General features: G+C 43.9%; 1 protein-coding gene and 1 pseudogene across 1 annotated transcript in view; both read right to left on the bottom strand.

Annotated features, from left to right (window-relative positions):
* LOC144122033 (insulinoma-associated protein 1a-like) overlaps positions 1-21156 on the bottom strand; it is an 80598-nt gene that overhangs the window by 41610 nt on the left and 17832 nt on the right. The window lies entirely within an intron of this gene.
* LOC144122236 (U2 spliceosomal RNA) lies at positions 192-372 on the bottom strand (annotated as a pseudogene).

The following is a 21156-nucleotide window of genomic DNA, read 5'->3' as shown; positions in this document are numbered from 1 at the left end:
TATATATATATATATATATATATATATATATATATAGTTGGTTTTTGGGGAAAGGAAATGGCGCAGTATCTGTCTCATATATCGTTGGACACCTGAACCGCGCCGTGAGGGAAGGGATAAAGGAGGGAGTGAAAGAAGAAAGGAAGAAGGAGGTGCCGTAGTGGAGGGCTCCGGAATAGTAAAGACGCGCTAAAGACAAGGCCGATCCCGGAGGCAGTGCAATACCGGGACAACCGGTGGCGGGAGTGAAGCATCCTTCAAAATCTCCGCCACATTTCCAAAAATAAGTCCAATTGAACCCGTAACAGATACTCTACGGGGTCCGGATCAATGCAGCATTCAAAGCAACTGCGAAGACTGCAGGAACGCAATGTGTACAAGCTAGCGCCGATCAGCCGCGTTACCACGAGTGACTGGCATTATTTTTTTTCCTGTGTATTTCCTGGCAGTGGCAGTATGAGTGAATATGAACAAAAGTATTAATTGATTATAAGCTACTTCGCGTTAATTTTTAAAATGAAGGGAGGGTGTAGGAACCGACAATATAACCCGTGATAGATTTACTTTGCGTTTCCTAAAAATTGATGGCACCGAGAAACCAAGTATAAAAGAAAACGCACGCGATTAAACCTTCTGCCATCATAATAAGCCGCTCTATTAAAATTTTTAAAAGGAGGGGAGGGGGGTAGGAACCGACGATATTACCAGCGATAAAGATCTACTTTGCGATTCCTAAAAATTGATGGCACGAGAAACCAACTATAAAAAAACGCACGCGATTAAACCTTCCGCCATCATTCGTGCGTTTGAAGGAAAATATGAATAATTAACCGCAGATAATAAATAATGTTTCGTCCCATAGGAGAGGTCGAAAGACCTTTCCACGTGTTCGGACATCGATTAAACTCGCAAAAGTCAGCGTTCCGCGTCTACGTGTGTAGGAAACGGTCTTAAAGCCCTATTTTGTAGAAATAACAGGAAAATAAAAAGGCACCTTCTCTGCCCGGGGTGGGGGGGGGGGGGGTGCTATCTTCACGATCAACTACGCACGAGACGCGCCCAGTGGCCTCCCTCTATATCCGACCCGAGTTCGATTCCCCGGTATACAAGCCTCAGCGAAGATTGTGGTTCCCAATGGCGCTTTCGTCATGTTTTTCTTGGCGGTGTTTGAAACAGCTGAACGCGCCGGGGAGCGATAGAACGCCCCTGCACAGGCAGTCCCTCGATAAAAGCCCCGTGCAGCAACGCATCATGCCGGCAGGGCTGCTAACATCGCGTCGTGGATTAGCCAGTGACGCCAAATTTGAAGTGCCAAGTGTAAATAAATATACTAATTAAATATAATCTCAAACAGCGCACAGTGCACTGACGAGAAAACCTCGCAGCCGGAGCTATGGAGCTCAGGGAGCGGGTTTGGAGTTAATCCAAACTGAATCCACCTGAAAGGTGAAATTGGGGAAGTTACCAACCAGGGTGATTGACCCGCCGCGGTGGCTCAGTGGTTAGGGCACTCGGCTACTGATCCGGAGTTCCCGGGTTCATACCCGACTGCGGCGGCTGCGTTTTTATGGAGGAAAAACGCTAAGGCGCCCGTGTGCTGTGCTATGTCAGTGCACGTTAAAGATCCCCAGGTGGTCGAAGTTATCCCGGAGGCCTCCACTACGGCACCTCTCTCTTCGTTTCTTCTTTCACTCCCTCCTTTATCCCTTCCCTTACAGCGAGGTTCGGGTGTCCACCGATATATACTGTGCCATTTCCTTTCCCCCAAAACAAATTATTATTATTATTATTATTATTATTATTATTATTATTATTATTATTATTATTATTATTATTATTATTATTAATATTATTATTGTTATTATTATTATTATTATTATTATTATTATTATTATTATTATTATTATTATTATTATTATTATTATTATTATTATAATTATTATTATTATTATTATTATTATTATTATTATTATTATTATTATTATTATTATTATTATTATTATTATTATTATTATTATTATTATTATTATTATTATTATTATTATTATTATTATTATTATTATTATTATTATTATTACCCGGGTGATTGTGAGAGCAGTGGCGATTGAATAGCACCCGGAGCAGTGGGGCCGAAGTGAATAATGTGTGAACCGCCACCACGGCTCCAAGCATGCTCGTTACAACAACGTTAATAATAATAATAACAATAATAATTGACTGTGCGGTTAGGAAATGCTTAATAGCTGTCTCACTCAGTGTTGAAACCCCGCTGTGAGGAATAAAGAGCGAAGAGAGGAGCGAAAGAAGGAGGAGAGAAAGAGTCACCGTATTGGAGGACTCCCCTCGTTACCGTACGGCCTCAACTGCTTCCATAAAAAGACTAGTGAAATGGAAGGATGGTGACGAGGTGAGCAAAGATGAGATAACGGTTAGGAGAAAAGAGCTTCGAAACGCGCATTTCGGCGCGGCCGGAATGGGTGGCATAACGCTGTCACGGCGCTGCTCTTGCCTCTGATGCGCGCATCACGCGTCTCCCGCAAGCTGTCCGGCCGTGCGCTTGCGTGCGTGCGCGTGTGTTTGCTCATCCCTGGGTCGATGTTGGCGTCGGGGTCGAGAGTGTCGGGCAGGCGCCTGGGCTACGGGTTTTGAGTGATGGGCGCCCGCGATAAGAGTCGGGAGGGGAGAATCCATCAGCGGCGTGGCCAAACGGGCCCAAAAAGGAAACCGCCTGGCCCCTTTTTCCCACAAGTTTTCCCCCTATATCCTCCACGGCTGTCCTGCTGCATGGGAAGAGCGAGCCGCGAGCTTATCTAGTGCCTCCTTTTTCTGGCTTTGCGATGGAGAGAGCGGGCCAGCCGCAGAGAATGGCCATGCATGGGAAGGTTGAAATGCGGCTGGAAGAGGGTTCGCTTCTGCCAGCTCACCGAAACTCCGGATGCTACATTGTTCGTTATTGGAACGCTCTTATAACTGCATTGCTGGCGTCATACTTCGAGACGTTCATCTTCGAGACGTTCATCCGAAGTGGTGCGTTGAAAACGTTTTCGAAACCCCTTCCGCCCACTTCAAGTCGGCTTTGGCGTGGTCACCGCAAATGCATTTCCTTGCACCGCCTGGTAGAACGTGGCCATTTTCTGCCGGTTTCCTCGTAAACTGATTAGCAAAAATCGGCTCGAAAAAACACAGCTCGGAAGTATGCATACGGGCCGGTCATTTTCGGGTGCCGACAACAGCAGCGCGGCCGCATGTACAAGTTACCTCGCCGCGGTCGTTCTTTGAATAGTTCGCACTAAAGAAGACATTCGTTTGGCAGTGTAGTCTCTAAGAGGATTTGCATATAGGTGCGTAACACTCAACTAAAACATCACTCCTTCGATTTCATTCTGTTGCTTCAATGTACTCCTGGTTTCGTGCGAAGAAAACGATTGATTCTATAAGTGAGCTGACGCGAAAAGTTTGAGCCGTGGTAGTTGGGTATACGGTAGAAGGGACGGGGTTAATTGGAGAGACATGGGAGAGGCCTTTGCCCTGTAGTGGGTGTAGTAAGGCTGATTATTATTATTATTATTATTATTATTATGCCAGTACATACCTGTGCACACTCCTACTCGCAGCAAGTTTCCGTTCTGGTTTTCCAAAGAACTTAGAACAGCGCTGAAACTTAAGGAGCGGGCCCACCATAAAGCGAAACGCACTGGGCTGGATACATGGGCGGATGAATTTCGCCGCTTGCGTTCCCTTTGCAAACGCCTGTACAAGCGGGATCATGAGTCCTATCTTGAATATTTAGAGAATAGTGCCTCTAATCGTCCTACAGAATTCTGGCGATACGTTCGCAAGCGTTCGAATAAATCTGATAGTCATATTCACTTAGTTGACTCTCATGGGAATGAAATTCGGAATGTCGCTGACGGCTTTGCTCAACACTTTTCCTCCGTGTACAAATCTCCACGTTGCGACTCCGTGTGCCCTCCAGCTGGCGCACATAATTCCGTTCTTCTCGACGAGAAGTTAGTAAGTGAGAGTCTTAAGTGTTTGAAACCATCTTTGTCCCCTGGACCTGATGGCATTCCAGCCGCCATAATAAAAGCCTTCAATAGTACCTTCGTCCCTGTTTTAACCACGATATTTAATAACTGTTTGAAAAATTCTGCCTTTCCCCGCGTGTGGAAAACGGCGCGTGTTTTCCCTGTCTTCAAATCAGGAAACAAATCTGATGTTTCGAACTACCGCCCCATTTCTCTTCTTTGTGCAACCTCTAAGCTTTTTGAATTAGCTTTGCACAAAGTACTTTCCTTCCACCTCAAAAATGTAATCATTCATAATCAGCATGGTTTCATAAAAGGTCGTTCTACTACAACTAACCTTGTGACTTTTATGACGTATACATCAGCTGAAGTCCTTCAGAGGAGTCAGGTAGACGCTGTGTACTGTGATTTGAGCAAAGCTTTCGACGTTGTTACTCACTCATTACTTCTTCAAAAGCTTCTGCTGTTTGAGATCGACGTTTCAATTGTAGCCCTGCTACGCAATTATCTTCTTGATCGGTCCTGCTTTGTCAGTGTAAATGGACAGACCTCATTTGTTTACACTCCAACCAGCGGAGTCCCTCAGGGCTCGGTATTAGGCCCGCTTCTGTTCTCTGTTTTTATCAATGACGTTTCCTCCGTGGTCAAAAACTCCTCATTTCTCCTTTATGCGGACGATATAAAAATGTTCAAGGCAATACATACTCTTCACGATTGCTTGTCATTGCAATCTGACATATCCGCCTTCTCTGATTGGTGCTTGAAGAATGGGCTCACTCTCAATTCATCTAAAACCAAGGTTGTCTCCTTTACGCGTAAAACGCACAGTCTTCTCTACTCTTATTCTGTGAATGGTAGGCCGCTGCCCAGGGTTGATGAAATTAATGACCTCGGCGTACTTTTCGATCGTAGCCTCAGCTTCTCCTCTCATACAAAACGCATTGCTCTACGGGCTATGCGTACACTCGGCTTCATCTGCAGGCTTTCGAGAGAGTTTCGATCCCCACTTCCTTTCTTAAAGCTCTACCTCTCCATATGCTTGCCGCTTTTGGAATATGCGTCTGTTGTTTGGAACGGCACTTGCCAGTCGAACTGTGAAAAAATCGATAGAGTTCAGCTAAAGTTTTTACGCATATTTCAACATCGGTTTTCTTGCAAAACTTCCAGCTCTCGTCCCAGACAGAGTAACTCACTGCAGCTTCCTTCTCTTAGCTGCTGTCGCGTGAGGGCAGATATAATTTTCTTGTATAAACTTCTTCATGGTCACATTCTATGCCCTCAGCTCCTAGCGCGTATCCTTTTGCGTGTACCGCGAAAGAGCATAAGGGAATTCAGACCATTCCAAGTTTCTGCGCTCCTGCACTCCCTCTCCCCTCTGGACAGAATGCAAAAGTTGTTTAATTCTCTTTGTCCTCACCTAGATATATTCGAAAATTCTCTCCCTTCCTTTATATTGGATGTCCGTGACGTTCCACTTTGAGCACTCTTTTTCTCATACATAACTTTCCCTTTCATGCATTTTGTCTTTACTACACTTGTGCGTTTGCACCGGTATTATATTGTTTTTTTCTCTCCTTAATTGTTCATCACGTGTACTTGTTGTCATTAATATTATTTCTTTAATACTGTATACTCACGCCTGATTGTCTGTAACGCGTTCACTAATTACGTTTCTTATTGTGTATGATTGTATTTCTAGTTTGTATTTCAGAGGTTTCATATTCGTTCATATTAGTATTGGCTTTATTCTTGTTTGTATTTTGCTATATGCTGTACTTGGCTGTTATCGGTCGTTCATTCTCTTTGTTTATTGTTTCATTAGTTATTCATATGTATGTTGCCTGTTCTAGCTGTTTTCATTTACCGCTGTTTTCGCTTTTTTGCTTCATGCTTGCTGTCACGCCTAGTTTATGTCTTTTTTTTTTCTATCGCCTTGACTGCTGCATTACCTCCCCTGAGTGTCTTCCTTTGTAGTGAAATAAATTTACATTTTGTGCGTGTGAATGGTGTACCAGCACCAAGACCTTTGGGTTGTTCCTGGGCACCGAAAAATAAAGATTGATTGATTGATTGATTATTATTATTATTATTATTATTATTATTATTATTATTATTATTATTATTATTATTATTATTATTATTATTATTATTATTATTATTATTATTATTATTATTATTATTATTATTATTATTATTATTATTATTATTATGAGGTGGGTATACGGTAGATGGGGAAAAAAACGTATGCGTGGTGGCTTGTTCGCAATGGCTTTAAATCTTAACCTCGCAATAACGAAGTTCTCGAGGCACTCAAATATTTTGGTGACTGCACCGACCCTTTTAGTCGAACCTCACATAAAGAAATGATTTATAACGAAATAATGCATATTGATGATATTTGCAACCTTCACCCGTAATCTGTCAGAAATCCACACCGTTCATTAACTTTTTCTTGCTGCTACAAATTTCTCAGAACTTCTTTTTCTTCAATGAGCTTTATAAAAGAAAGCATTAAAGCTCAGGATGCAAATTTTTCGCAGGTGATTCTGGTAAAATATGGTCTTGACGTAATCTGACCAGTATCCCTCACATTTACAACCAAAATGTATCCGCAATCACATTCCCTAAATAACCTAAATTTAAACATGAAAACAGACGCGCGTTGAGAGATTATCGTCGCGTTTCTTCTTACTAACTTTCCCGAAAGGAACCGAAAAAATATTACGCAAAGAAATTTTGTCATTCTGTAGGAAACGCAGTTTCTTTTGTTTTACTTTCAACATGGTTGCAAAAGGCACCGATCAACGCAGACCACCCTAGTAACGGAAACAATAAAATACATTAGAAGCTTTAGCAACAAGGATATTATGACAGGGATCTACATCGATTTCACAAAAGCATTTTATCTCGTAAATCATTAAGCTGTTTCCAAGTTACACAAATGCGGAGTCCGTGGCATTCCCATACATTGCTTTAATCACATCTCGAAGATAAAAAATTGTAGAGCACTCCAATCTGCTGCATTGGAAAAATGCGAAAGCATTTGCGTTTGAACGTCACCAACCTTTTTTTGCAAGTCATCGTTGTCAGGTGACACTTGTCACGTCACCCTTAGATTACGTCGGCAACTTTTTGCAAGTCATTTTTGTCACGTGACACTTATCACGTCACCATTAGATGACGCCAGCAACTGTTTTTTGCAAGTCGTCGTTGTCTAACATGAGCACACATATCCAACACACTTGAACTCCGCCTTTAACAGTATGAGGCGAGAGCGGTTCTTGCCCACGCTGCAGACAGGGACATCGTTACCTCTTTCTCAATTTATTTCTTCAAATGCTACACAACATGCATACAAAGTCCAGCTATAAGCACGGCACGTGTGGTCGTCGTCTGGTCCGTGTTTATATGAGTGCCTAAGTGTTTTGCCTAAATAAAGTCTCGTACTACTACTACTGTCCGGGTGAGGAGGAAAACGGCGGTCGACGACCCGTGCGCTTGGCGCGTTGCTCGCGGTTGCTCCTGTCTGGGAAGATCCGATGCGTCGCTGGCGTGGCCGGCGCCATCTATGAGAGCCTCTCGTAACAGCCACCTTCTCGACCAATCCGAATTTTTTTGTCACAACTGGAACGCCGACATCGGCTTTTCTGTGACACAAGGCCCTTAAAGATGTCGCGTTCAAATTAGCTGGGTCATCATACTCGGTTGGTGTATCTGTATTTGGCCGCGTCGGCGCCGCTCAGTGCGTACTTAAAGGGCTCCCTCAACACCAATCTGCTATAGCTATATTGTCCTGGGGCTTCGCTGTGAGAGGAAGCCCGCTGACAAGCGACAGGTTCAGCCAAAGTAACGTACTACGAAGCAATGATTATAAGGAAGAAATCACGAGTCCCATTTTACTTCTTTATAACGAAGTTCAACCAGTGCATTGGGCCCTTTGAACAATAAATCGTAGTCATTGCAAAATCGCGTAAAAACAACCACGATCCCAGAGGAAGTATTATCGAAGTTTGTCGATCTCAGCAGCTTGAAGTATCTGTGACGAAACAGCGCTTCCCATATCCCTCCTCTAAATTTCTATCTACACGGGTCGGGTTTGGCGCTCTCTCCCCTCTGTGCATTTTGCCCTGAGCCTGAATCTATGAACAATGTTTGGCTTCCTTTTAGACGCTTCATCTCTTTGAAAAGGAGGTTGCTGGAGGAGCCGTTGCAGCATCTTGGCCTTAGTTTGAGCAGCCCGCTCTTGCTATCATTTGGCGCCACCACACTTAGGTTCAGCCACAGATCTGTTTGTATCGCTTTGAAAATTTCTTGCTAGAACCTCATCTACTACCTTGCTAAGTGTTACAATGCTTTATTTTCTATGCATTATTTAATATTGACTTACTGAATTATTCTTTTTTTAACCCTTTCTTTTTTTTTTTAACCCAAACTCTTTTCCATTTTAAGTCCATGCCCTTCTTGAGGTAGTATATATAATCCACCGGTGTTGCTTTCCAGCGAGCTTTTGTTGTGCCTTTACTGAGTACAGGTGAATAGCCACCTCTGCCTCCCGATCCTTGGCCCATCCCTCAGTGTGGGTATGTGCCACCTTTTTAAAGGCAAACAACAAAAACAACTACTTTACCCACGGTGCTTACAAGAGGCCAGAAATAACTCCTGCTGCTGTGGCTGGCATTGCTTACGCCAATGTCGATGCCGATGATGACTGAGTCTCCCAAGGCTCCGGCTTCTTGACAACCAAATGGCCGCATGAGATCCCATGCGAACATGCTGCTGTTAGACGACTGCCCTTGGCGCGTGGCCAGTGCGCAGAATTTCTTTGGCTAAGTGCCCCCTCCGGGCAAAACTTACTTTCGCAATCAAAAACTCACCGTGACAACAAAAAAAATTGCCTTACCGTCTAAGCGGTGGTAACAGTCGCCCACCTCATCTGCATACTCGACATGGCTTGGCCGGAGAAAGAAACCTAAACAGTTCGTGGAAGCCCCATCAGGAACTCTTGCGGCCAGCACAGTCATCTATTCATTTTTATTCATTGTTATTATATATGTACAATGCACAGTCGGCTGTTACTGTAGGCATTACTGTCTGTGCTCTGTTCAACCAAAGAGTGAAATGCCGAGCCATCGAAACTGTTCACACTATTCCTTTGATCCGATCGCATTGCGAGCTCGCAGTAGCTAGTCCGCTAACTGTTCGCTCTCTTGCGCACATTACAGGGCTAGTGCACGCCTAGACTAAACGAGCCACAGTAGGTCCTCTCAGCCATCTGCGATTGGGGTGGAACGCTGTCCTCTACAGGGTCTCGAGCCGCACGAAAACGCCCTGGTATCAACATGAACACTCAAGCCGGTTTTGGCGCGCAAGTGACACTTTCGAGTGGTCGCGTACGCGTGTGATTCCGCGCACCGCTAGGGTGCGCCACTCGTCCGATCGGATTTCGGAAGTCCCCTCGTGTGGTTGCTTTCATCTTGCTACCCTGCGCTCTCACCCGTCTTACTTGAAAACAGAAATTAAAATTATGAAAGTGACTCAGGCCCTGCTCCACTGCCGATGAGAGTGAATGACAGCTGCGAGCCCCGCTGCTACGCCTCCACGAGAGCCCTCGTGCGGCGGGTAGAGGCGTGAACAGAGTGTTGCGCAGCGAATATTCGGAGTGTTTCGAGTTTCTGAAAGACCCGGTGACACTTGCGGGAAAAGTGGGAGTTTCTGACATTCTTTTTTTCTTTTTTTGTGAAGCGAAAAACCTTACTGCAAGCATACGAGCTTGGGGCTGTCATTCAAAGGGATGTTCATTAATATTCTTCAGATTTCTTTCTTTTTGCTTTCACGTAAGAACCTTTTTCTTTCAATCCATACCCTTCATACTTGCGCTGCAGAACATCCAAACGAAAAAAGCAAAGCCGCTGTTGAAGACCCGAAAGAGTTGTAGTGCTTCCCTCGGGGTTGCGTATGTACCGCATAGAGAAATATTGCAATTATTTTGCATAGTAAAAATGCAGGAGACCAAATAAAAGTAGCTAAATATACTCAGATGCGCGGTCGTCGATTTTCGCCTTGATGTACTTTACCTCAGAAATCTTTTTGCAACCACTTTCAATACTATGCTCTCTCCTTAGTTCCATTGTAAAAGCTTCACGCGAACCCGACATCCTTAATGTGTTGATTCGGCCCAATAATGACGACGTTGCACTTTAATGGTTCAAGGGCAGCTTTGGCCAACGAGCGCCACAGCACAACGCATTTTTCTTAACACAAACTGGGGAGAAGAGGCCAATTTACCAATCATTTCAACCTTGAGAAGCCGAGCCCAAAGACCGGTAATAAGCTTGCAGCAATTGTACTCCAGTTTGTACTCGGCGGCACTGGGGATCGAACCCCGCACCTCCCGCATGTGACGCGGATGCTCAGACCACTAGGCCGCCGCTATAGTGCTTCCGCCGAATAAAAAATTCCTTCGAGGCGTCGCTGTTCGCTGTCACCAGTGCCGGATCGAACGATCATTTCACGCATATTTACGGCGAACACATTACGTAAAGTCTCCAGCACTGTTTTACAGTTCAAGGTCATGGCAGTGGTCCCTTAAACATCGCATCTTGCGCCAGAATAAGCTCCGGATACCACCGTTGCTGATATATTTTACCGAAGCTGGGACGAAAAACTGGCCTCAAAATGTTGCGAGGAAGCCGCCCTGAAAAAAAAGAACAGCACTTTTCCAAGAATAGGAAATGCTATTTAAAAGTTGGTCAGTACGCGATGACTTATCGCAGGCAAGAGCGAGCTGTGTCTTCAGCAAAATATCTGCTGACTTTTTGTCTTTTGTTTTCTTTTCCGTAACTGCCACCAGCACCTGACTCGTTACACTGGCTGTGACGCAAGGAGATGCTCGGTTAAGTAGGCTGCACGACATGTCTCCAGATTATGCTAACACTAAGCACAAACTGTAGTTTGCCCCTTTCGATATATTGCCCTGTTCTAATGACAAAAAGACAACTCTCACTGAACAGTTGGATAAGAAAAGAAACCCCGACTTGGAACAGGGCTTATGGCAGACAAGATTACGAGCGATAACTAGCAGTGACGTGCTTTTTTCATTCCGCTGCTGTTGTTACTTTTGACTGGCATTGCATTTTCCTTCTACCACGTGTGGTCATCTTATCTATTATCTGTAAACGGTACGCTGCGCGCAAGAGCCCGTTGTCGCAGCACCATGTTCTTTTATAACAAATTTCAGCTGCTAGTTACAGCTCGTACTGTCCACCCTAATGTCCTGTCGCTGCTACCTCAGAAGCGATGCCACATACCCTGTCCAAGACGCGGTTTCCTTTTCTTCTCCAAGGTGGCGCACCAGCTGTCCCAAAACCTCACCGTGTTGAACCTCACTGAAAACGTAGCTTCTATAATCTAGAAAAGACGAGACATTTCACTACATTCTGTTTTCAAATGCAAACTGTGACAGCGTCATGACCTAAGTAATTGTTCGCAGATCTCTGAGCTAAGGCTGCACAGTCCTTTGCTTCCAGACGACAATCGCGGAGTCCTTTTTGATGTTAACGTCGCGAGTTAGAAGAAATAGGCGGGAAAAAATGGCTGGCGATTTGGCGTTGCTAAGCACGAAATATTGTGCGAAAGCAGTTTTTGCAGGTGGGCACCACCGCCATGTACCTAAAAGCGCGATTGAGGTGTCCACTAACCGAGGGAGCCAGTTATGCGAGTCGTCAATGCCAATTTACCCAATGTACGCCAGAGGCCTTTGCTCCAGTGCCGCGTTTCTGCAGCAATGTTGTCAACGCCAACGTGTATTGCGCTTGTGCCATGTTTCTGCCACAGTGTTGTCCAAGCCAACGCATGCAGCGCACATGTTTTTATCACTACTGCCACATAGCTCAAAGCACGAATATTAGTTTGATAGTAGTATTAGTTGATGAAGAAGACGATGTGCAATGTACCGCGCGAGATTGTGTTGCAATTTAAAACGAGGCGTGTTCGGCTGTGGCGATTACCTTGTGTTATCGCGCAGTCGCCAGCGAAACCTAGTGGTGGATATTTATTTGACTCATTCTTATTTATTTCTTTCACTTGGCACAAACTCACTAACGCCTAAAGATCATGCTCGTGGTTTAGCAATCGGAATAGTGCTTTCACACTAAAAGTATACTACTTTAAATCCAATTTTCTCAGCAATAAATTCGTCTTTTGCGAACATCACCACAGCTCCAAAGAGCCAGAAAGCCTATATTTTACTCCCAAAAAGCATTTATAGAGTTGTCCTTAGTATCTCCTTAAAAGCCTGACTAAAACGTTTGAGGTCTCTGCGGTAACACGCATTAGAGGAATGCGAACGCATTGACGCCTCCTCGTTTCTCTTTGCCCCTCTTTGCTTCACTTGTTCTTTCTCCTGTCATTTACTCGATTAAGCACTGATGTAAATTCATCCAATATCCGAATTACCACAATTAATTGTCCTACTTAATCAAGTTTCATCAATTGACCATTTTGAGTTTTCAAACTTGGCGCCACGCTTCGTTTTAAAATTTGGCGCCACGCATTGGCTCCGCCCACACTTCCGCTTTTCTACATTTGGCGGCACACGTTGTCCTGGCTCCGCCCACTTTTTGAACATTTTTGGCTGTAATTAATTAACTAATCAACTTAAAGACATAATTCTTTTTTCGACATCAACCTCACATCATCCTCTTTCGACTACACCCATTCGTTTGCCGTTACCTCTTCTAAGTTCCTCACAACTGCTGCGGACACGACCTTGTCGACATAGCCTAGTAATGTTTTCGCATTAATTACAGGGGAGTACGAGACAGTACGCGAAAGCCCCTTGTGCGCAGTCAGGTGTTTTCTGCTGAAGGTTACAGCCTCACTCAGGTCGTGAACGCCTTTGTACACTAGAATGGCCCTAATGGAAAAAAGCCCCGAATTCGGTACGGTGTATTTTCCCAGCGTAACGACTTCGTCCAAAGTCGCCGCCTCGCCGACCGTTCCATCGACGGACGAACAGCTCGCGCGGACACGCACCAGTTGGGAGAAAGCACGTTCCTGCGCATATGCTCGATGAGACGCCGCCGACTGTGGCCCAAATCGAATTTCTCACCCGACCATCCGAGCGTGCGGCCGATACGGAGGCAAAAATTGGCCCCAACCACTCAACCAAGACGCCCCAGTGAAGGAAGGAGCAAAAAAAAAAGAGATACATAGCATAAAGACCGAAAACCAAGCGCCCATCGTTCCCACTGCCCGCCCCCGATCCACTCCTGCATTATCGCTTCATCGGGGGCAATCTGTTGCTTCTTTTTATCTGCGCACACTCTCCACACGCCTCGGATTTTGTTCCCATCTATGCTTTATTCCCACTAAGTGTCAGGTAGAGCGGCGCTGAATCCACACTGCTCGCAGCAACGCTCGCTACTGCGATCTCCCTCCTCCTCTCCACCGCGTGCATAGAAGAGAGGGGGAGGGAACCGAGCAAAGCTTGTGGCCACCCGTTCCTGATCGCTATCCAAACCAAAAGACAAGCGCCGGCGGCTGTCACGTGACGGCAGCCGACGCCACGCGACGGCAGATGGTGCAGCTGCCGACGCTCGAAGCCATTCAGTGCGACCCCCGCTCCCCCCACCCCTCCGCGCAATCCCCGCTGGCAGCGGCGGTTGCATGTTTTAATGCGGCCGTTCCCCCCGCCCGGTTTGAACTCAGGGCTGCCGCCTAACGGTCCCTCACAAACGGCGCTCGTGACGCGTGCGATCTATGAGAACGCGAGCGAACGAAAAATAAAAAAAAAAGAATTACGGCACGCGTTACTCGCCCTTCCTCTACCTACCAACCGCTCTACTGCTCAGTTTTTCTTTGTGTTTATTTTCATTTGTACGATTTTATGTCTCCTCTTCTCACCTACTGGATCACGTCGTTTCTCTCCTCCTTTCCCCTCTCCTCTGTTGTCTATCCAGACCACGATGGTCTAGGCAACAACGAGCTCGGGGCTTTCTCCTGCCCCCAACTAGTTTTCACTTTTGAAATCTGGCGCCGTATCCCTCCCCACTTCCCACCCTACCCCTCTTCTTTTAACCTGCCAACATACATCCAGCCGCTCGTACCCTCCTTCCCCGTCGCCGCGTACTGTCTACGCGCATCAGCACTACCTCTCTCTACTAACTCTTTCCCGCTCCTTCTTTCTGGTGTCCTGCTCCCCGCTTGAAAGGTACTCTCTCTCTCTATGTGTGTTATATATGCTGCTACTCCCCATCCTCCCAGGTCCAACACTTCTACTTTCTTTTGTTCCCCTTTCCCTCCTTCTCCCCCTACGCGGTCTGTGCTCTGTTTCCTTCTCGTGTTCCCCTCTCCCTGCCGTCCCGCGCGCCGTTATTCGTGCCTTGTAGTACACTCGTGGATCCACGGCACGGCGTCGGAGGGGTGCTCTTTTCACCCACTCCGCGTGCGCATGTATCGGCGCCGGTCTCCGAATTCCCCCTGCAGCGAGGGCCGTTGCGGAGCGGACCGTATGGGGCGAGTTCTGTCACATAACGGCGCTTTCGCGAGTCGATGTATGGCCTCCCACTCCGCGCAAATCGCTTCGCCGCTTGGTACGGGCCTGCGCACGTGCCAAGGAATAAATTTCCCGAAGCGGGTACCGTTCTCCAGTACTTCGGACCTAATCCCGGGGCCAGCCGTGAGCGGGACCACAGTGTTGCCCCCGTGGCAATCACGTCAATTCAAATGTCGCTAAAACACGGTACAGAAACAAGCCCCAGGAGACCCGAGGTCAGAACAGTGTAGCCGTTACCGCTTCCACACGTGCCGCGGCATAAGCAGTTAGCTATTCCTCTCCTTTTCAGGTACTGACTGCTACCAACAGGATGGCAACAGCGCATGTTGTGCTTAGATGTGGTCGCAAATGGTACGCCTTTGCACAGCCTCCGTGAACTGGTCTAGTTCGCATCGTTGCTTTCCTGTATTTTTCTAGGAGGTGCCAGAGGTCACACCAGCGCAGTCGCACAACGTCGGCGAATATTATTACGAGCTTTAGGAAATGATACGGGTCACTTAAAACGATAGCGACAGATCTGCACGGAAACATTTCAGTAGAAAGAAAAGGAGGGCTTACAGCGTGCACTCAGATAGTTCTATCGCAGACACAGTGCTTCTAGTGCACGCCAGTATTTGAGAGCGAAAAAAGGGTGTCAGGACACTGGAACTTTTCAGGGGCTGCATCACAAGAAGCGTGCGCAGCGCAGCGAAACCGAGCAAGGGCAGCCAGTCCCACGCAGTCGTCTTGCTTGCTGACCGGCGCCCTGTGCAGGCACGACTCGGAGGCCTCGGAATCAGCTTTCGCTGTAATTAATACGGTTTAAATAGAGCTCGAAGGCTCTGTAATAACTGCAGTCGCAGGTTGCCGCATCTTGAAATAACTCGAACAAGCAGAAACGCCAACGCCGGTGCCACAAGAAGAGTTATTGGCCAAGAAGTTCGTGCTTTCGACGTAAATATTCCACATTTGTGATATATGCGAAAGAACAAGAACTCGGGCTAGTACTACGGAAGTACACCTTTTAAGTGATAAACCTTGAGGCTTCTTAACGTATTTTCTTTGTTTGGTTTGGTTTATGGGGGTTTAACGTCTAAAAGTGACACAGGCTAAAGGGACTCTGTAGTGAAGGGTTCCGGAAATTTCGACCACTTGAAGTTCTTTAACGTGCACTGACTTCGCACAGTACACGGGCCTTAAATGAATGCCTTTCCTGGGACACTCATACCGATCAACTAAAGCTCAAGCTCTCAAAAGCATGCGGAGTTCTAAACAAGTTTAGACACGTCTTGCCACATAATTACTATATAAGTCAATTTTCACTAGTCATGTAACCTATGCTCATTTAGCATGGGGAACCACAACAGATGCGAATATCAATAAGATACAAATGCTGCAAAATAAAGCCCTTCGGATTATAACTAACCCCCCATATGACTGGCACGAAACGGATGTATGAATACTCGTGCTCGTGCTTTAATGCTCGTGCTTCAATATATAAAAGAAAGAAACACGCACACCACAATACTACAAGACATTGCAAACCTGAGACCTAATGCAAACACAAGACCACTTCGCCACATCCCGCCCTGGTACATTCCGCCCAGCCGTACGAATTATGAACAGCAAAGGATCGAACGTCAGCTACCGTATATTCTGAACAAAACGCTCTTTTTAAACATATCCATCCCCATTCCCTTCCAGATAAAAAATGGAAACTGCAGTGCCTCGCATAAATTTCACTTTTTGATCTCAAATTTCTTTCATGAATTTGCTTGTGTTTTTCTTAACTCTTGTATTTTTTGTGACCAGTTTTTTCTTTTGCAGTCAGTGCTTCTGCATGTCATTTCACATCAAAAAAAAAATTTTCACGCTAGAAAACCAGTGTTTAAAGGTGATTGTCTACATGCTCTGTGTAGCTACATCATAAAATTCCTTGTTCATTCTGAATGTCTTTAACTGTTTTTTTTTCTCTAGAATTGGTGAGTTTCTGTTCAGGGTAATAAAATGCGACACCACTGCCGCCGCCATTGTCTGTAACGGGGGCGCGGTTCCCGTCAAGCCGACGATTTTTTGTTGGCTTTTTGACCGCGCTCCTAGCATCATGATATGGTGCTAAATAAACGTAATTGAAAAATAGAATTTTTCCTCCATCGAAATTCGAGCGCCACGGCCGGGATCGAATCCGCGTCTTTCGGGCCAGCAGCCGAGCGCCATAAACACTCAGCCACCACGGCGGCTAACATTTTCTTTGTGTTTCTATTGTATACAACTTTCTCCTAACTTTGAATTGCCTTTACAAGTTGAGTGCGGCTTAGTCAAATCGCAATGGTCTTGGGTTCTCCGCTATCCTTGCCCTCGGGGGGCTTTGTGCATGTGCGCTATTTTTGTTGGTAGTTGGTCATTAAGTTGTGTTATCATTCAGTCACTTTCAGCCAATGGGTCAAGGTAGCAGAATAGTTACCTTCTATAGCTTCCTTACTTCATCGGTCGACTTGCCCTTCAGACATTTAGCCATTGAAATCGGTTAACGACGTTCACTGCTCACGTCAATAAATTCGAATGACATGAAATCTTTCCGGGCGACAAGGGTATTAATTAGTTCATAAGGCAAGCTAAGAAAGTTTAGTCAGGTGCTTATTTGGTTGGTAACTTAGTTAATTACTTCGCCAATAAGTCAGTTGGTTGGTCAGTCAGTCAGTTAGTCGGTTGGTTATTCAGTCAATTAGCTGGTTAGTTTTTACTCAGTTGGTTAGTTATTCAGCCAGTCAGTCAATTAGTTAGGTGGTTAGTTATTTAGTTTGTTAGCTAGTTAATAAGTTTGTTGTCAGTAAGTTAATTAGTTAGCTGGTTAGCTATTATTAGCCAGTCAGTCAGTTGGTTTATAAGTCAGTTATTCAGTCTGTTGGTTAAGTAGTTTGTTAGTTATTTACTTAGTTAATACTTTGTTGGCTGGTTATTTTGTTAGTCAGCTGGATGGTTAGTTAGTCAGTTTCTTAGTTGGCTAGCTTGTTTGTAGTCAGTTTCTTAGTTGGTTAGTTTGTTAGTCAGCTGGTTAGTTAGTCAGTTTGTTGGTTAGTTTGTTGGTCAGCTCGTTAGTTAAATAGTTAGTTGGTTAGAATGTTAGTCAGTTGGTAGTTGTTTATATAGTCTGTTAGTTTGTTTCTCAACTGTTTGGTTAGTTAGTATGTCAATTTGTTAGCTGATTAGTTTGTTAGTCAGCTGGTTAGTTAAAGTTAGTCAGGTAGTTGGTTAGTTTGTTAGTCAGTTGATAGTTAGTCAGTTTGTTAGTTGGTTAGTTAGCTCGTTTGTTAGTTGCCGCCACATATTGTTAATGTTGTACCAAATGAAGCCTTTTTTCACGCGTTAAGTGCATGATTTCTTGTTTTGTGAATGTGAAAGTGCCACCCTGCTGTAATGCGGAATGTCGATGCAGGTAACAAATAAATAAATAACTAAATTAGTTACTTAGTTATTTAGTTAGTCAGTTTGGTAATTGGTTAGGTTGTTAGTCAACTGGTTAGTTAAATTAGTTAGCCAGGTTGTTGGTAAGATTTTAGTCAGATGGTAGTTAGTTTGCAAATTGGTTAGTTTGTTAGTCAGCTGGTTAGTTAAATAGTTAGCAAGTTGGTTAGTTAGTTAGTCAGTTGGTAAGTCAATTTGTTAGTTTGTTAGTCAGCTGGTTAGTTATTTAGTTTAGCTAGTCAGTTTGTTAGGTGGTTAGTTTTTTAGTCAAGTTAGTCAGGTTGTTGGTTAGTTTGTTAGTTGGTAGTTAGTTAGTTTGTTAGCTGGTTAGTTAAATAGTTAGTTAGTTAGTTAGTTAGTTAGTTAGTTAGTTAGTTAGTTAGTTAGTTAGTTAGTTAGTTAGTTAGTTAGTTAGTTAGTTAGTTAGTTAGTTAGTTAGTTAGTTAGTTAGTAAGACATACTCACTTGAGGCGCGCGTAAGCACTACAGAGCTCCTTCCATACAAGTCCAGCTTTCCTAGACATCACTTTTAAATGGAAGGCAATTTTGAAATATTATTATATATTTACAAATGTTTCAGGGGAATGGTGTAATCTTCCTAAGCGAAGCAAAAGCTTGATTTTATGTTTGCTGAGCTTCCACCTTGGAGTAAACATTCATAGGAAACCAATAGGGTGCGTTTTTGACAAAAATTTCAGGGCAGCTGTGGATTATTTCAAGACACATTTATGAACTTATTGACGGGAGCGGTGCAAGCTTCCGATGCGTAGCGATATTTTGTTTTGAAGTCCTTCCTGCACTCACACCGAATCGTTGCCCTCGAGGGGCTTTGTGCATGTCCGCTATTTTTGTTGGTAGTTGGTCATTAAGTTGTTATCATTCAGTCACTTTCAGTCAATTGGTCAAGGTGCAGAATAGTTACCTTCTATAGCTTCCTTACTTAATCGGTCGACTAGCCCTTCAGATATTTTGCCATTGAAATCGGTTAACGACGTTCACTGCTCACTTCAATAAATTCGGATGAGATGAAATCTTTCCGGGCGACAAGGGTATTAATTAGTTCATAAGGCAAGCTAGGAAAGTTATCTAGTCAGGTGCTTATTTGTTTGGTCACTTAGTTAATTACTTCGCCAATAAGGCAGTTGGTTAGTCAGCCAATCAGTTAGTCGGTTGGTTATTCAGTCAATTAGTTAGGTGGTTAGTTATTTAGTTTGTTAGCTAGTTAATTAGTTTGTTGTCAGTAAGTTAATTATTTAGCTGGTTAGCTAGTATTAGCCAGTCAGTCAGTTGGTTTGTCAGTCAGTTATTCAGTCTGTTGGTTAAGTAGTTTGTTAGTTATTTACTTAGTTAATAGTTTGTTGGCTGGTTATTTTGTTAGTCAGCTGGTTGGTTAGTTAGTTAGTAAGTCAATTTGTTAGCTGATTAGTTTGTTAGTCAGCTGGTTAGTTAATGTTAGTCAGGTAGTTGGTTAGTTTGTTAGTCAGTTGATAGTTAGTCAGTTGATAGTTAGTCAGTTTATTAGTTGGTTAGTTAGCTCGTTTGTTAGTTGCCGCCACATATTGTTAATGTTGTACCAAATGAAGCCTTTTATCACGCGTTAAGTGCATGATTTCTTGTTTTGTGAATGTGAAAGTGTCACCCTGCTGTAATGCGGAAATTCGATGCAGGTACCAAATAAATAAATAACTAAATTAGTTACATAGTTATTTAGTTAGTCAGTTTGGTAGTTGGTTAGTTTGTTAGTCAGCTTGTTAGTTAAATTAGTTAGCCAGGTTGTTGGTTAGTTTTTAGTCAGATGGTAGTTAGTTTGCAAATTGGTTAGTTTGTTAGTCAGCTGGTTAGTTAAATAGTTCGCAAATTGGTTAGTTAGTTAGTCAGTTGGTAAGTCAATTTGTTAGTTTGTTATTCAGCTGGTTAGTTATTTAGTTTAGCTAGTCAGTTTGTTAGTTGGTTAGTTTTTTAGTCAAGTTAGTCAGGTTGTTGGTTAGTTTGCTAGTTGGTAGTTAGTCAGTTTGTTAGCAGGTTAGTTAAATAGTTAGCCAGCTGGTTAGTTAGTTAGTTAGTTAGTTAGTTAGTTAGTTAGTTAGTTAGTTAGTTAGTTAGTTAGTTAGTTAGTTAGTTAGTTAGTTAGTTAGTTAGTTAGTTAGTTAGTTAGTTAGTTAGTTAGTTAGTTAGACATACTCACTTGAGGTGCGCGTAAGCACTACAGAGCTCCTTCCATACAAGTCCAGCTTTCCTAGACATCACTTTTAAATGGAAGGCAATTTTGAAATATTATTATATATTTACAAATGTTTTAGGGGAATGGTGTAATCTTCCTAAGCGAAGCAAAAGCTTGATTTTATGTTTGCTGAGCTTCCACCTAAGAGTAAACATTCATAGGAAACCAATAGGGTGCGTTTTTGACAAAAATTTCAGGGCAGCTGTGGATTATTTCAAGACACATTTATGAACTTATTGACGGGAGCGGTGCAAGCTTCCGATGCGTAGCGATATTTTGTTTTGAAGTCCTTCCTGCACTCACACCGAATCGTTGCCCTCGAGGGGCTTTGTGCATGTCCGCTATTTTTGTGGGTAGTTGGTCATTAAGTTGTTATCATTCAGTCACTTTCAGCCAGTTGGTCAAGGTGCAGAATAGTTACCTTCTATAGCTTCCTTACTTAATCGGTCGACTAGCCCTTCAGATATTTTGCCATTGAAATCGGTTAACGACGTTCACTGCTCACTTCAATAAATTCGGATGAGATGAAATCTTTCCGGGCGACAAGGGTATTAATTAGTTCATAAGGCAAGCTAGGAAAGTTATCTAGTCAGGTGCCTATTTGTTTGGTCACTTAGTTAATTACTTCGCAAATAAGGCAGTTGGTTAGTCAGCCAATCAGTTAGTCGGCTGGTTATTCACTCAATTGGTTCGTTTGTTACTCAGTTGGTTAGTTATTCAGTCAGTCAGTCAATTAGTTAGGTGGTTAGTTATTTAATTTGTTAGCTAGTTAAATAGTTTGTTTGTCAGTTAGTTAATTAGTTAGCTGGTTAGCTAGTATTAGTGAGTCAGTCAGTTGGTTTGTCAGTCAGGTATTCAGTCTGTTGGTTAAGTAGTTTGTTAGTTATTTACTTGGTTAAATAGTTTGT

This window comes from Amblyomma americanum, chromosome 2 (assembly GCF_052857255.1).
Source record: "Amblyomma americanum isolate KBUSLIRL-KWMA chromosome 2, ASM5285725v1, whole genome shotgun sequence".
Taxonomy (NCBI): Eukaryota; Metazoa; Arthropoda; class Arachnida; order Ixodida; family Ixodidae; genus Amblyomma; species Amblyomma americanum.
This window is presented reverse-complemented; position numbering and strand designations above follow the sequence as displayed.